Source organism: Passer domesticus, chromosome 12 (genome assembly GCF_036417665.1).
Source record: "Passer domesticus isolate bPasDom1 chromosome 12, bPasDom1.hap1, whole genome shotgun sequence".
Lineage (NCBI taxonomy): Eukaryota > Metazoa > Chordata > Aves > Passeriformes > Passeridae > Passer > Passer domesticus.
In genome coordinates, this window is record NC_087485.1 from 11,390,458 (window position 1) to 11,408,051 (window position 17,594).

Here is a 17,594-nt window from a genome sequence, read left to right on the forward strand (position 1 = left end):
GAAAGCGTATCCTAATTGTAAGTATCCTCAGTAGTTATTTATTTTTTGCAATTTTAATAGATAAGTAGCCTTACTGTGTAATACCATTGGTGTGCACCTGATGTAAGGTAGTGCAAGAGGTATCACTTTTTCTGTGGTGGGAACAGTCTGGATCTTACCCAGATTGCTTAAGAGAACACTTTCGTTAATGAACCAGTGCTGGCCATTACAAAGTCAGCTATATTTGTGTGTTAATTATTGTAGCTCTCAAATTCTTCATGTTTATTCAGGACTGGCTCTCTCCTAATGATAATAGAAGTAACATAGCTCCCAAAATCATGTCTTAGCATTTCTCTTATGAGTGACTCTGAAACACTCAAATAGTTTATTTAGTTTTATATCTTGGAGGTCCTGATTCCCCAGCTGAAATATTTTGCAGGGAAACATCTGGGAGTGGTTTATTAATGAAATGTATATAGTCCAGAAGGTAGTGCCAGATTCAGTCTGATCTGGGGCTCTCTAAAAGTTGCCCCGTGAAATTCTCTGAGAGCAAGGCCAGCACCAAGTGCAATAATTTAAGTCTACTTGCCTATGTAAAATTCCTGCATATATTATTATATTTCTCTGGATCCGAAGAGAAATGCACATACTCTCTATTTTCCTCTGATAGGGAACCATCTTCTGGAACACAGACCAGTTTGATTGTGGGACATTAAGTCCAGGTGGAATTTCTCCAACTGGCTGGAGTTAAATTGTTGCCAGAGTTGTGTCCTGTATGTAAATAGAGGTCCTGCTGGAGATTTTATTCTCAAAACATTTTTATTTTTTAAAAATTGGCTTTTCTGAGAAATTGTGTAAAATGTTTCAAGATAAAAGAATGTTAAATATAGCTAGAAATAAGAGAGCCATATGTCTTGAAACCATGCACTTAACCCTGGAACTCAACAAGATTTCACATTTTAAATAAAAAATTTAACTTCCTGGAAAGATAAAGTTCATTCATCTTGAGGGTAGCCTAGAAAAAAATAGGGAAATGTGATCCATGAAGAAGCCCTTCACTAAGATAAGTATCTTTGACATTTGGGATAAAGAAATAATATAATGTGTAAAAATAAGATGGGTCATATCCATTCCTAAAAAAAAACCTGCTGTTATGGTTGTACATCAAAGTGGAAGTAGGGTTATTTTCTGAGTGGTTTTTTTGGCTAACAAGTACATTATCTTACAAAACCATTGCCAGAAACATAAAATCTTTATTCAATGGGAAAAATGTACCAATTTAGCACTCCTATTTGAAACATTATGCAGAACGCAGGCTGTTCTAAGTTCAATGCAAGTGTTACGTAAATATAGTATTAAAAGTTTGGTCTAGTAGAAGAAATTTATCTGGTTGGTTCTAAATCATATTGATAAATGTCAACATTTGTGTTTAACACAATATGCACATTTGTGCAACCATCATCTCTGTTCAATTGAATTGATTTTATTGCTTGCACAACCAGGATGAGCTTTTATCCTGGAAAATGTTTTCCAGTAACACAAGAGCAGATCAGGAAATGTGTAAAGTGGATCAGTGCCCAAAATACTAAATTATACATCTATTCTTGGAAAAACTTAAGGACATGTTGTCTTAAAAAGAAAGGCATAAATTACAGAACACAAAGTTCATTTGGACCGGCATATTGAGCTACACCATCAATACAAATCCTCAGTGTGTCACTCACTGCACCATGAAGGGTCTATTTGGAAGGCAGTTGCCTAGGTATACACATGATGGGGGGCAGTGGGTGCCAATGGAATAGAGTTGTCAGCTTCCCCAGGGATTTTGCTGGTTTTCACAGAGGGCTCCATAAATACTCTCTGTGTCAGCACAAGAGGGTGTTTAATCTTCACTGGAGTTTGCTTTCTTCCAAGAGGCATTCAAGTTCTTGCCATTTTGCAATGCATGTGAAAATGCTTTCTAGGTTGAAGTCATACAGGTGTCATTGGCTGTGCCCAAATCTCCCAGCAGGTGCCCCTTGAGGCCCTGGTCCATGGTCCCCCCACAGCTCTGCCTGCTCTAAGGCCTCGCTCACCTTCCTTGAGGGCACTCCAGATGTGTGTGTAGCCTGCTTAGACCCTGAGAGATGCTTTTGGTGTCCAGCCCTTCAGCTGTACCCAATAAAACCTGCTGTGTACACATTCCTTTTCCAAGGCTGCCCACAGCTGAGCTGCTGACACGCTGACAGTGCCTGCACACAAACTAGTCTGAAGTCCTTTCAGAAATCAGGTTTTGCTTTCCCCACTTGTACTGGCCCTCCATAAAGCCCAGTAAAGTTGCTGCCACGTGGTGCCATTGGTGACAGCCTCTGAGAAACACGGAAAATTAGGGTACAACAATCTTCAGTAAAACCTGCCCACCTATTTAGTATCATAAATGCCTTTTGGAACAGTGTCGTGTTCATTTTATACCTTAAGAGAATCAAACATACCTTTGCTTTTCTCATTAAGAGAAAAAGTAATATTTTTCAATAATATCCAAGGCATTTGTTTCAAACTGTTGGAGAATCCTGATAAAATAAATGCAATGTGTTTATATGATGAATGCTTTCTCTAGATGTTGCCCTACCTTCTGATGATTGAGTCTAACCCTCTTTAACTACTTTGACAAGATTATTGCCTGAAGTAACTTTTTTAATTAGCATTCTTGTTTGTTTATGTCTAAAGATTGAGGGGGAAAATAGCTAAAAGCTTTGGAAAACCTATTGAGTCTGCACTTGCTCTAAGCTGGAAGAAAATAATTTTTAGTATATGTTTAAAATTATATAACACGTTTCAGATGTTGGTTCAAATTACTGTTAAAATGACATTCAAATCTGGGAGTGTTTCTCACTGGTTTTATCCTTTTAAAAATTTCCACTGTGCTTTTTTTCATCTTTAATTAAATTTCAATTCATTTTATAATAGTAATTAAAGTATTTACAGCAAGAAATTCTATCCATTTGCAAAACGGCAATAAATTGTAACATTTTCACAAACAAACAAACTTCTTAGAAGGCTTGCAAAGTCTTTATCCTGCATTTGTAAGGCATTGAAGGGTAGATTATCAGCTGGTATAAGTCACTGTCATTCACTGGAGTCAGAATAGTAATTTTGATTTACAACAGTTTAGAATTTGGCCAATAATGTAATTAATATAATCAAAACCATGTACAGACACCAGAATAAACAATACTAAACTGTAAGGCAAGTAACCTATCTTACAATGAAAATAAAATAAATGTGCCAGGCTTCTTAAATCACTGTTTCATTACATAGCTTTGCTTTCTATCATCTTTGATCTCCTTCATTTCATTAGAGCAAACTTCTTGTTGGAGGCATGACTGTCTTCCTATGAAACTGATCTCACATTCAGCACTGATATCTAATGACTTGTTCCAGTTTCATCTTTAGTCTTTTTATACAGCACTTAGAAAAAAAAATAAACACAAATTATTACATCATCAGCAGAGGAACATATGGCCCATCCAAATTGAGTACACAATAAATATGTTTCTAATAAATACTTTGGTGCTGAGTAAATTTCAGAAGAGAGCAGACAATAAACCACTATTCTGCTATTAATGCCTTTTCTTAGCATGGTAGCAGTTATTACGTTAGTTTAATCATAGCCAAGCAGTTGAGGTGCAGTAGCTCTGCTTATTACACCAGCCATTATCATCCCACTGTTACCTTGGGCTTTCCTCATCTGTTTTGTATTCACTGTATCACTCACATGCATGGCTTGCAAGCTCTCTTATGTTGTATAAAAAATGTTGTATTTACATGTCACAACAGGGACCTGATATATGATTATGGCCTTCAAGATTTTTCAAGAATAAATACTAATTACAATAGTTTCAGGGCAACGGGGGGAAAATCATTTAGCCTCAGGATAGAACATTCTGTAAAAATTCTACCTTGTTTAGCTTGCATTGATTCACAGCTGCGTAGAGAAACACAACAGAGAAAGCTTAGAAGAGCATGGCTACTACATACCAATTTTAGCAATTGTTGTCTCCAAAGTAAATTCTACAATGTTATTTTCATGAAGTGATGCCAGTTTATTTGTGTTTTTTGTGAATTCTGAGTATCGGGACAAATGAGGACATTTTTGGTGGGCTCCCTTATGTGTAATAAAAGTAGTGGAAGACCTGCATTTTGACAAAGTCTGTATTTAGGAACAGATTCTTATACGTGGAGTCAGACAAATGAGGCTTCTGCAAGTACACTGTCCCATTACAGCTCTCTAATTAAAAATCAGCTGCAGGAAACAGTAAATTCAAACCAGTGATGACAATATTAAAACTTCCCAGGGAAAAAGGAGAGCACTGGAGATAAGGATGCAAATATCCTAATAGAAGAAATAGCACTAAAGGCTTATGGTGACTCTAAGGCATTGTGCAACTATTCACAGTGGGCTGTAGATGGGAATATGAAAAAGATGAGTGTTCTAACATCAAGGGCTATGAATGACAAACAGATGCTAAACAGACAAATGAGCTATGGCTGAAGGAGGCCAGTGCTGTTGTATGCTGAGGGAAGAGAGAGGAGAGGAAGAGGTGGATAAAAAAAATATAGCCCCAGAGAAAGCTGAAAACCATGCTGAGAAGTAGTCTGGAGAAGATCACAGGAAACAGCTTATGGAATTAAAAACATTTGGGAAATTACAGCACTTAGGAGGAATTAAATATAAAAAGTAATGGTCATCTATGAAAATAGAAACTTCAAAAAGGAAGGACTGCAGCACAGAACCTGGAGGAGAAGAGCTAGAATATCAGTAGATATGATCTCAGCATGAATCAAGAGAGTCATGCTAAGGACCTCATGCAGCAGATGAGTTTCTAGGAAGATCTTTCGTGAACAGTTAACAAGATACTTTGGCAAGAGAGGGCAAGGAAATGTCTGAGAGACAGGAATATATGACTGAAGTGATGGTCTTACATCAGTCCCGTCATGATTGGGAAGAATCTGTATCAGATATAAATAGCAGCTTAATTTATTTCAAGTGGATATAACTCATTTTTCACTGATACTTCTTATTGTTAATTTGTTAAAGGTGCTGAGATTATACAGATAATTATAAGCATAATTTAAAAGTAATGTAAATTTACATTTACAGTGAAGTAAGAGAAGTACTAAAGGAAGAGACATACTAAAATTGTGCAAATGTATTTTTTATTTTCCTGATGAATTAACCATATTGAAAGTATTATTTTCAGACTCAATCACCCATGTAAACCAGTTGAAATATTTGTCCTGTGTTCAGACTTAAGAAATGGACCCAAGCATAGATAAGAAAATGAGTTCATAATGAGAACAGATGCTACAGAAACAAAAGATATCTTTAAAAATTGTATATGGCTTAAACCCATAGCCATTTTCTGTGCATTTGGAGTCTAGCTTTTAAAAGTATTTGACAACTGTTCTGCTCAGCAGTGTAATGTGGCTGATGCAGAAGCTGCAGAACTAATGCTCACCTCCCTGCCTGTAGCAATCAGGTGTCTTTGCCTGATGTTTGCCAAACCATTCCTGTACCAAACATGACATGAAGTTTCATGGGAAACCAATTTTCATCTCATTTCCTTCGTGCCAAAGTCTCTAAGGTGCAGGCCGTGGGGATGAAGTACCAGAATCTCATTGAATAGGACCAGGATTAGGGACCTTGGTACCTTTGTACCTAATTTTAAGTGCTTATTTATCTGAACAAAACTTGCTTGTTACTTTGTTAAAAGTTTTGTGAGACAATACCAAACTTCCTTAGGCTAATGTAGAGTAACCTCAGTAGAAGACAACTTTCCCTTTCAAAATCATTCAGAAGTAATTGCAATTACTTTAGGAATGGTTCCAGCTCTCTCATGTACTGGGCAAAAAGGTGAAACCACTGGAGAAAAGGAAGAGTGACCAGCTGTGCCTGGAGAATGCAAGTTCATTCAAACCATGGGGTGTAGGAGAAAGAAATTTTAAATTGTGGGTTCTGTGAGTGATGCTCCAAGTGTGCCCAAGAGCAGAGTCTCAAATTCGGAGTGAAAACCTTTTTTTTGAGTATGTGTGTGTTGGATCTTCTACATGCCTCTGAGGATGAGTACCATGAGAGAGCTTCTGACCTTCTGGTTTTGTACATTCTTGTATGAGACTATGAATTGTCTCACCACAACAACTTGTTTTGTAGTTACAAAATCATCAAATGCTTCTGTGATCACAGTAATGGGTGCATTTTTCAGTTATATTGCAGACTGGCTGTGCAAACTGACCATCAGTACGATATACAAGAATGAATTCAAGAAATGTAACAAACATCAGAGTAATGAGAAAATTTGGGGGAAAATAGAAAATCTCTTGAGCTATCTGATTCCTATGAGTCTCCATTTTTCAGAGCAAAAGTGTAACAAGTTTGTCAGAAAGACTCTTAGAGCCATTGATTAGAAGTTGACCTAGATGTACTGCTGGAACTATAAGAACAGTTTGGAAATGTGTGTTAAATGCAGTTGATAGTGGAACCAGGAGCTCAGAATAGGAGAGAGAGAAGAAAGTCAGAGTCAAAGGTTGCTTTAAATTCCATATGGCAACAACAAGTGTGAGCAAACTGAGATTACCTCACCAACAGCAGTCTCAAGTGTTGAATGCCAAGTTAGAGCCCCAAAATAAGTTTTTCCTCATTCACTTTTGCAGAAATTTAGTAACTGCAACTCTAACTGCAGCTGGAGAACAAGAGGAAACGAAACATTTCTCAGAAAATTTAAAGGTAAGATACACGTGTTAATCAGGCAGTGTTTATATCCTCCTTTGTTCTTCCCTGTCCAAATCAGAAGGGTACCCTCAGTGTTCTGGCAGCAGGAGTATTCAAAAGAGAAGTATAACTGCTTTTCTTAGAAGTTTAGCCAAGTGCAGCCAGAGCCCTCAGAAAGGACCATCTACCTACCCTAAAGAAGCTGAAGGCTGTTTTACTCCCAGAAGAGCACATTATTCCACTTTGTTTCTTCAGGATTTTTCTTAAACCATTGCTACTTACAGCTTTGCCTCTGGTTAATAAAATGTCATTACAGTTATTTTGCCTTCATAATTCAGAAATCTGAAATGAAAATAACTTGGGTTCTGGGATTTCTACTGGTTGTGCTGAGCCTGTGGCTATTTTCTCATCTTAAAGATGCCCTCAAGCCAGCAATACTTAACTAAAATTCCCTACATGTTCCAGTTTTGGGAGACCTAGAAGTTATCTTGACCTGGAACTCTAGAACTGTGAACAATCTTATCTCTAGTTAACCTGCAAAACCATCAGATATTCCCAGGCAGAGAATACAAGTCTCCATGGGCCAGCAAAGTGGCAAATGGTATAATACCCTAATTGCATCAGCATAATACAATCCCATTGTGTTCCCGGGTAGCCTTTTTAATTCTGAGTGCCTCAAGGTGCACACCAAATTTTGTGCAACCTGTAGCTCAATTCTCTATTGATAGTATTGAAAGTATAATTTTTACAATATTTACAGAAAGGTTCTTATGTTCTATACACTTCAGTAGAAAATAGGTAAAGAATGAGGATTTATAAGCCTTCTGAATGCATCTTATTTTGGTAACTGCATCTAATTATGATATTTTTCTCTATGTATTTAATATTATTTAAATTCTCCGTGGTGATGGGTTCTGTGCATGTGATACAGGAGTGTTTCTAAAACTGGTTATCACTGTGATCCATTAGAGACTAGCTAATGTAATATCTATCCCATAAAGTCAGGGATTCATGAGACTACAAAATAATTATTAAGATAATAGTGTAAAAAATGGACAAAACCGAATTATGTAACATTAGTTTTGATCAATTTTTGTTATTTACGTTTTGACGTAGAAATTTACTAGGTTGAGCATATAAGTATCTGCTCTGAAAAAGTATATTTTCTCATATTAAAAATATTTTTCTTACAGCACTGGCTACAAGTGTGTTTTCTTATCTCTTATGGTTTCCAGTACTATGTAAATTCATAGCTCAGAGGAATGGTGTAATTCCATATAATAAGTTGCATGATATACTGAGCCAGTTTTAATGTATCTTAGTTTGAGAGAGGATTTTATTACTTTTCCCAAATATTATTTTGTTGTTTCAACATTACCATAAAACCTCATTCAGATAACTCTAAATGTCTACTTTAAAGCTTACACAGGCCCCAGAACTGAGGGGGTATGGACACAATGCAATCCTTAACTCACCCCTATTGTGCAGGAACAGAACAGGAGCCTCAAAGCTGCTGGGGGTCTTACATATCTCATATGTGCTGGAACAATGAAACAAATTATGAACAGGGCTTAAGGCTCAACTCTGAATTCTTGCCTTTGTGAGTTTGTGCCTCATGCATGGAGAGCAGTGATTTTGCAAGGTACTCCGAGATGTGGCCTGTCTGTCTGTGAATAGAAGCAGATGGATTATTTTCTGAAGTTTGACATTCAGAGAGAGATCTCTCCTTCTTTGGTCTGGCACTTTTATTAAGTCTGCACATGGAGGTTTTATATATTAATTCATTCATTTCAATAATAATGTATTTATACTGGTAAAAGCATAATTGCTAGTCTCACACGTTGCAATGCTGTTCTGTTCTGCTTTAAAATGTGCTAGGGGAAAAATGCAATTACTCTAATGCACAGAACCTAAACCAACCCAATTTTAGGCTGTGCTGAAGAAATGATTATAAGGTCAAAGATGCACATTCAGAATTATTTCACAGAGAACATCTGAAGTGGTAGCTAGTTTTACAGAATGTTTCAAATGTGTTGGATTGGCCGGCCAAGGAACTCCTTGGCTGATATCATGACAAAAGATGTGTGAGTGCTCAGGGCCCCAGAGCCCGGCAGTGAGGCAGAGCCAGGTTACACAGATGCCATTCAGTTGAATCTGCTTTTGGATAACCTCCCTGCATTTACTCCAAGAGGAAAATACGATTCAGTGTGACAAGCTAAGCCTTTTGCTGTTCAGAAAACAAATGCTGTATTAAGTTTAATTCCTTCAGCCACCTACTGATGATCTGAAAAATCTTTTAACAAACCAAGTGTTCTTAGCTTGGCTGTTGCCTTGGCTGCATGATCTTTCACTGTACAGCTGTGGGGAAGTGCAGCAACCAAGAGTTTAGATTATTCTTTTGGCTGGTCATGAAACAGAAGTAGTTTCTCTTTGCCCTCCTACCTTAAATTTTGATTTGGTGATTTATCAGATTTATAAAGATGACCTGCATCTGCCAATACAGAGAAGTGAACAGAGGGGGAAGATGTCATTACGAAAAAAAAGTCAATAATTATGGGCCAAATTGTGCTTTGACTGAAGTGACAGAAATGGCATGGCTTTCAACAAAATTAATAGTTGCAAATTACTGACAGTAAAACCTCACAAAATTTTATTTCTATTCATTAGATTGTTCACAGTTCATATATGTATGATGCAAAACAAACTTGGAAATCCTTAGCATATTATATATTTTATAGGAATGACACTTTTTCAGACTACTGTGACGAAAACATGGTATATGTAAAAGATCAGCTACTGGCATTCAATTAGCTGTATAGGTCATACAGCAATGCCACATCTTGGCATAAGCATCAGCAACTGGATGCTGTTCTTCCAAAACTCAGTGTTGTCTTCTATTCACAATCCCCTGACTCTGAAATGCAAGTTTCTCAGAAGGTAAAAAATCAGAGTGGGTAACTTGACCCCTCCCCTTTCTGAAGTAGAAAGATTGAATGTAAAGTGGTTTTTTGATCTTTGAAATTTAGTAAGTGTGAATCTTAAAGGCACCATAGCAGCTTTTCTAAGAAGTAGGTGCAGGACACCTGTGTATGGCTTAGGGAGCTCTCCTGCCTTCTTTCAATGTGCTTTATTCACATGGGTGGAACCCACTCAGCATCTTTCAGACAGCAAGGTTTGTACAGTGGGATGCTGGTAACTGGACAATTAGATGATTTTCTAGTTTTAGAATAGCTACTGCATTTCAGAAAAGCAGAGGGAAGCTCTTGTAGTTTTGTTTTGGTTACAGCTACATGACAACTTTTTCTCAAGTTCTTAATAGAGCTTGGGTTCTTACAAAAAATCACTGGCCTGTTCACAAAAAAAATGTCTTTGGTCTCAAGGCTTATGTATTCACTAGGGAGGTTGGACTGTGCTCCAGCAAACAGAATTAATCAGCAAGTCACTGCCTTCCAGAAGTAATGTGTAACACCTTGTTTTGTTCCTTGGTTCAAAAGGCACTGTCACTGTTGTACACCAGTGTGGTTTTTTTTAAAGGTTATAATTCATATGCAAACTAAGCAGGGATTCATGATTTCATAATAAAATGTTGAAACGCTTTGATCATGAGCTGGAAGGAGGTGTGAAACAGTGCTTCAGAAACAGACAGATATTTGTGTAATCAGCCTTTATGTATTGCCAGTTCAGAATAATAACATATAAAAAGCCCCAACTTACCTCATCTGCCTGGTACAGCCAAGGCATAAATAAAAGAGAACAATGGAATTACTATTACTCACTCACTGAGCCCAGCTACATCACTGTATTCTTTATAATTGCTGGCAAGAAGATTAATGTTTTGTTAAATATCAGAGTAAGGTCACAAGGGGGCTTGCAGGACTGTCTAAACATCTAGGTTTTAAACGCCTTCCTTCCTTCTTTCCTTTTTTTTTGCTTTTTGCTTTTTAATTTTAATTTTGCAGAGATGAACTTTCACCATTTCCTTTAATTATTGTGGCTTTTACATTTTTGCATTTGAAAACTTTTGACAACACAAAAATAAACAAGGACAAACACAAAAATAAACAATTGCTGTATGGCTGATAAAGCTTAATCACCATATTGATGGCAAGGGGTTTAGTGTGTTAGAAATAGTCCTATTTCATTTTGTCTCTCATGTCTCTGTCTTTTCATGTCTGTTAGTTCTGCATCTAAATTTTTTAGAGGATTTTAGGATTTTTTCCTCATTATATTAATTCGAGTTATCATAAGTAACAATCTGTTTGCTCTTTCTAAATGTCTGTTAACTTCTAGCTCCTGAATACAATGACAAGACAGTTGAAGTGAAAAGGTCATGGCTTTGCAGATTGAGGAGATTTACATCTTCTGCACCTTCTGGTATATGTACCTGAGGTTACTAGCTCCAATGTCAGATCTTTTGCAGCAAACAGGTATTGACATTTTCTCTTTGTACAGGTGAAACCTTATGGTTACCAGTGTCCCCCGTCATTCTATAGAAATAGCCAAAGAAATATTCCATCATAAATTAACTGATTTTTTTTTTTTTGAGAAAATGAAATATCTGATCCATATGGTAGAACAGCTTTAGTCAGAAATGAATGTTCACATAAGAGATTTCTGGTAAATATAAACACAGTTGTTTCTGGTGAAGGAGCAAAGAAATTGTATAGTCATCTTAATCTCTTGTTTAGACTACTGTCAGTCATTTGCAAAATGCAAATATCTTCCTCATTTGGCTCAGATTATCCTCCAAATTACACAGGAGCAGTCTGGGCAGCAGCAACCAGTCTCATTCAGAAACGGTGACTGTGTTTTCCAGGCTAGCCCCAGACCCACCCACGGCAGAAGGTCTCAGGTGCTTTGGGCCCCAGAGGAGCTCCCTGGGGCCAGCTCAGGACCTGAGTGCCACAGGACCAGGACGTGCCCCTCTCTCCCTCCCACCTCTGTCACTTCTGAGAACAGAGCAGGGCATTAATGGCACTGGTGAAGCAGAAAAAGGTTTGTATTAAAGAATTCTAATTTCTTGGTGTCATTTGCACACTAACACTGAGAGGGCTCCTTAACAAACTCATAGAGTCCTTTTGTGTTAGAGTCCTTTTGTGTTTTTTAGTGGAGCAGGTCTTTTCCTCAAAGAGAGGTAATTTCATGTGGAATTACTGATTTTATGATGTCTTCAAAATATCTAATATTAAATGAAAAGAAGGACTTCAAATATGGGCAGCAGTGGTGAAAGTCATACATTTAAATCCTACCACTCTGCACAGAATTAGCAGTGCTACCAAAAAGAAGAATAAGTAGTCTGCAATACCTCAACAGCTCTGACTGGCTTCAGAAAAAAAGGTTTAGCAATATGAGCTAAAGGAAATAACAGATCCAAAAACCCCTGCTCTTGGTCCAGTTTAATCTGTGACTCTTGGAAAAAGTATTTTATTCTGTCTTACTCAGTTTGCCTGTTAGAAAGGAAAAATAATGAAAAATCTGTTCCTGTTTTCCTAGAGGTCAGTCATGAAAATACTGTGTGATTAATTATATACCAATAGGTGTTAAAGCGTTGTTATAAGAATCCTATTCTCCACATTCTTCAATGTGGAACTGTGAAAATTATTTGTAGAAAATAAAATTTCCGTCCTAGATTGACTAATACTGAAAATACCCTTCATTTTCATCATTTCTTGTTATCACAATTAGATATATCAAGATTTATTACCACATAATTGAAAAGTTACTGCAGTTTTTCCCTTTTGTTACAACCTACTGGAATTTTAAGGACAAGGAAAGGCGCCTAGGAAGAGTCTTGGTGAATGAAATTTGTTAAAATTATTTTAAAAATTAAAAATTTGTTTAAATTATTTTAAAAATTAAAATATTAAGTAAGACAACTTGTGATTCAATTAATTTGTAAGAATTCTTTATGAGCCATCACAATATTGTGAACTAATTACAATTCAATTTCACAATTTCAATTTGTAGCTCTGCCCTGGAGACATGAATGCTATTCCCATTTGTATCAGCCAAAGATCTGGTACAGTTTTCTTTTCTTAGCAACATGTGTAGGGAAAAGTATGGCCTGGAGGACTTGGCAGTCTTGCACCTAATTTTGGTAAAGAAAAATTACTAAATATCAATCAATAAATGTTAAGTCTTTACCCTCTGACATTGCAGCCTCAGAAGGGCTTGCAAAAAGTCAGAGTGTCCAATGAGATGTTCTCAGTTTTAGCTGTGAGTGTGGTTGATACCAGGCTCTCTTCAGAGAACAGCTCCAGGTTTGCACTCTGCTGTTGCAATGACAAGGTCCCCCACCTGTTTTTGACATGGTTTATGCAAAGAGGGGAGCTGAAGCCTTTGGAAGGAAAATAAATAAAGTAGGAAAACAGTTACAGGGAGCAGGTCCAGTTCTTTAGTTTTCCTTAGTGCCAGAAACTGAGACTTTGAAGTTTTTTAGTCTACTTTCAAAATTCTCAGCTCAGTACCACAAATCTCAAGGTGTTTCTTACAGCTTTCTCTTTGAGATACCAGTGAGATTTACTCACCAGCTCTTGTCAGAATAGGTCACACAAGTCTCAAAACTACCCTCTATTACTTGCATAGGCTTGATCAAGAAGCTCATCTGTCCAAAGTCCTTTATCTTTCCTCACATCACATTTCCTTCCTTGTTCATGCTGTTTTGGGGATGTTTCTGTAACAATCAGGTCACTGAAATTGTTAATGAGGTTTGAAGAGGCAGAACCTAGGTTTTGCCAAAATTCAGGGTGGTTTTGAACTAAGCCAAACCTTTGGACAATCAGCTGAGACCTACAACCCTGAGTTATTGCAGCTCTTTTCATCCTGGCTCTTATCCAGCTAACTCCTTAACCCCAACACTAGAAAATATGCTTCTTAACTATCCTCAGTGGCTCTTTAACATAGTGTGGATAAATTTCTTCTCCAGTTCCTCTGGAGAGGCAGGAGGCACAGCACTCTGCCATTGTCACATGGCTGGGCTAAGGGTCCTTGAAGGGCAGCTTCAGTCCCTCACACAGCAGATTGGAATCAAATAGTGAGGAACCCTGAGCACCAAGTTTTAGCTTGCTGTCTTTTATACAGTCAAGATCAAAAAAAGAAGTCGGTAACCAAGTCAGGGATGGAACTTATTTTTCCAGACTGAGTTTCTCATGATGCATACTAACAAAATATTTTCATCGTAAATGTAAAAACTGAAATTATTGTTGTTCACTTGTGACATTATTTCTATTGGTTGTTTTCAAAGTATTTGCATGGTCAGTGAATTAAAGTATTAATCAGTGAAATTAAATAAAACAAAGTAGAACATCTTTAATACAGACAATCCTTTATAATTTTTAGAGAGAGAAGGCACAGCATTTGTATGTGTAAAAGTATGTATGGTGTGCAGAGAAGAAAAATAAGGTGGAAGAAACAATACTAGAAGTTATTTATTAAAGACATATGACACATTAAATCTTAAAAAGTTAAATGGCTGTTCAGGTTAAGGACCTATAAAAGGTATTAATATGTATAAAAACAAGAATGTGAAATTAATTTGTCATGCTTTGAAGGAGAATTTTCCAAAGGCTGGAGTTCTTGTGACTTATGTTGGGAAGCAATGGGAAAGAGTAGTTCTGCTGATTTGTTGATCCATTCAGCTGAACTTAGTGTAGTTGTTTGTAACCTTGTTAATTCAGACAGATGTGATGTCATCTCTCACTGCTCCCAACCAGCCTCTCTCTGCTGCAGTTAAGTTAAACCACAGGAAAAGAGCAGCCAGGAGCACAGAAGAGTTCCATAATTTAAAATAGGTGCATTATTCAGTTGAACATTCCTGCAATTTGGAACTGAAACCAAAAGTGAATATGCAGCTTTGCTCCTGAGAGAACAAGAATGGGAATTATTCTCTAACTGCCTTTTCTATGCAGCTCAAGTCAGTGATCATATTTTAATGCAGACCATCTCTCCATTATTTGTAATACTTCTGAGGACAACGATGTTACTATGTCAACTTCTTTTCTCAGGTGACATGTGAGTAAGTAAGTTACTAAATGTCTAGAAGAGGGGGAGGCTATAACTATCAAAGAATGAGAAAACTCAAAAATACAATGTGCCACTGATAGACTTCAGGCTAGAATCTACCAGCAGAAAACATCTTTTTAATCAGAAGACAACACTAGTTTCTGGGATTCTGTTTTGCCAATCATTTTGGGGTAGCTGCTGCAGTGTATTAGTAAATAGCAAAGAAAACACGGAGGACACTGAAAGCCTGGAGAGGGCTCAGCAAAGGGCCACCACGAGTGAGTCAGGTGTTGGGTCTTGTCCAACTTGGAAAGGACAAAGCTTTAGTGGGACCTTTCTGCAGCCCCCAGTGCCTGCCAGGGGGCTTCTGAACAGGGACCAGGTCACCATTCTGCAGTTAAAAGTAAGGTGAGTTTTCCTTTTGAAAATCTGTTAAAATATGATCATTCCATTTTCATTATATTCCAAACCAGTCAGAGAATCCAAGTCCCTCTTTCAAAATGTCATGTTAGGGCATGAATTAGCAAGTAGGGTATTTTGGTTAAAGATAATATCCAAGAAAATTGTGTAATTGAGAAATGGAGCCTTGAAGCTTATGTGCCTAAACATTGACAGTGATGGCTCTTACTTTATTGATTAAGCTAAATATAAAAGACAGGTTGCAAAAACCTATTAGTAAGCTCCCTGGGAGTGTTTTTCTCGTATATTTTTGTGCGGTTATATTGATTTTTATATGGCTGATTTGCCTTCAGAGGCACCTGTGTATCCCTCAGATTCACCTGCAGGGCTGGATTTGGCTGCAAAGAGTGGACAACATCATCATTCTTGATGGAGTGCATGGCTCAAAATGCAGCAGCTGTATTACCTAAGGCTCTGTGCATCAAAACCAATCTATCAGTAAAAAATCAGTAAAAAAGTTTTTGAGATTTCGGTCAACATGATGAAAGACATTAGGTGGCAACTTTGCAGAAGCTGGGCACACAGATACCTTTGAAATTCTGGAGTATTCACTGGGAAGTAGGACTAGTTTCAGCACATTGGGAGGTGCTCCTGGCAAAGCCTACAGTGATGTAAATCAGACATTTAGATGGCAAGTATCTCCTCTTAATTATAAGCAAATTTACTATAAAATCTTTTCTTTCTTGTTAAACATTAGATTGAAAGAGAAATTTTGAAATTAAAAAGATGGATGTGACCTGGATTTTGCCAAGTCACAGCTGCCCTTAGAATCTGGTTCTGTGAACAGACTAGTTGGAATAAACTTTCATTTTAGTTGCAAGACAGGTTAGACAGCTTTTATATTTGTGAGCAGCATTCAGAGGGACACTGTGACAAGCCCTAAAATACCCCAGACCTCCAACAGTTTAGTTTTGAATGGTCATCACATTACTTCTTTCATAAGGTCAAACTTTACAACCCAGTCACTACCTCTAGAGTTATTATATCTGTTTCATCTTTCCTGTACATGAATATGAGAACTACTCTTGCAGAATTACAGTTTCATAAAATTGACCATGTGAAATTTAATTTGTTAAAATGCCTATTGCATGTAGGCAAAAATCAACGAGAACTGCAAATATTTTTTTAATTGTAAAAATAAATAAAATAAATAAAAAACTATGTAGCTGCTGAGAAGACAGTTATTATGAAGGATAAACAAGAAAGAGTACTGCAGGATAAATAGCCTCAGTGTTCTGAACATTAAAATTTTTGCCTGTCATTTCATGTACAGAAAACTCAAAATAAAAAGAAGTAGCAAAATGATATTGTAATAAGAAGCTCAGGAATAAATGGTAATGGGTTACATGGGACATAGCCTTTTGAGTCATACTGGGCTCCACATTCACTGATATTTTCCTGTACTCGAACAGGGGGAAGTGTTTTTGTCCTTTTCTCCTCGGAGTTAACAAATCAGGAGAGCTACCTGCCCGTGCTGAAAAGCTGCAGGCTCTGTGACTCCCCATGATCAAAAAATAAGACAAAATCAAAAGGAAAAGAATCAAGCAAGTTGTGTTGATTCAAGGTGTTCTGATACCTTCACCGGTACAGAACTATTGAAAATGTGTGAAAATAGCAGGAGGGAATTAGGGTGAGGACAGGAAACCCAGTAGGGTTAGAAAGGGTTGATCTGCAGGCAAGCCTCAAAATTTCACCCTATTTCTCGTGCCAATTATCCTCTCGGGATTAGCAGCTACTCTAGAGCTCCGTGGCTCCCCTGAACCCTGGCAGGGAGCAGCGCTGGGGTCAGTGACAGCCTCAACAGCCTCTGCTCCCCCAGGCTCCCAGCCCTCGGTCAGGGCTGGGCTCAGTGCCCGGGGGTGGGCTGGATGTTACTGGTGTGGGGCTGCTGTTACTGGTGTGGAGATGCTGGCACTGCTGTGGAGATGCTGTAACTTCTGCGGGGATGCTGGCACTGGTGCGGGGATGCTGGCACTGGTGCGGGGATGCTGGCACTGGTGCGGGGATGCTGGCACTGGTGCGGGGATGCTGGCACTGCTGTGGGGATGCTGTAACTTCTGCGGGGATGCTGTTACTGGTGTGTGGATATTGGTACTGGTGTAGGGACGCTGTTACTGGTGTGTGGATGTTACTGGGTGTGCACACTGGAGGGTGCTCGAATTTAGAGAAGAGGGAGCTCCTCGTGCTGGGGTCCTCCCGCGGCAGCCCTTCCTTCCATTCGCTGCCTGAGCTTTTGGCATCCGGCTGCTGTCAGGGAGCAGGCAGTGACTCTGGGCCACTGCTCTGACTTTGCTTATCACCCAGGCTGCATCAACTTTAAGTAATTTTTTTGTGCTTATTCAAAAATTTAGGCTCAGCTCATGATTTGCATTGCTTATATTACACATGCTTAATGTGTACCTCTGTG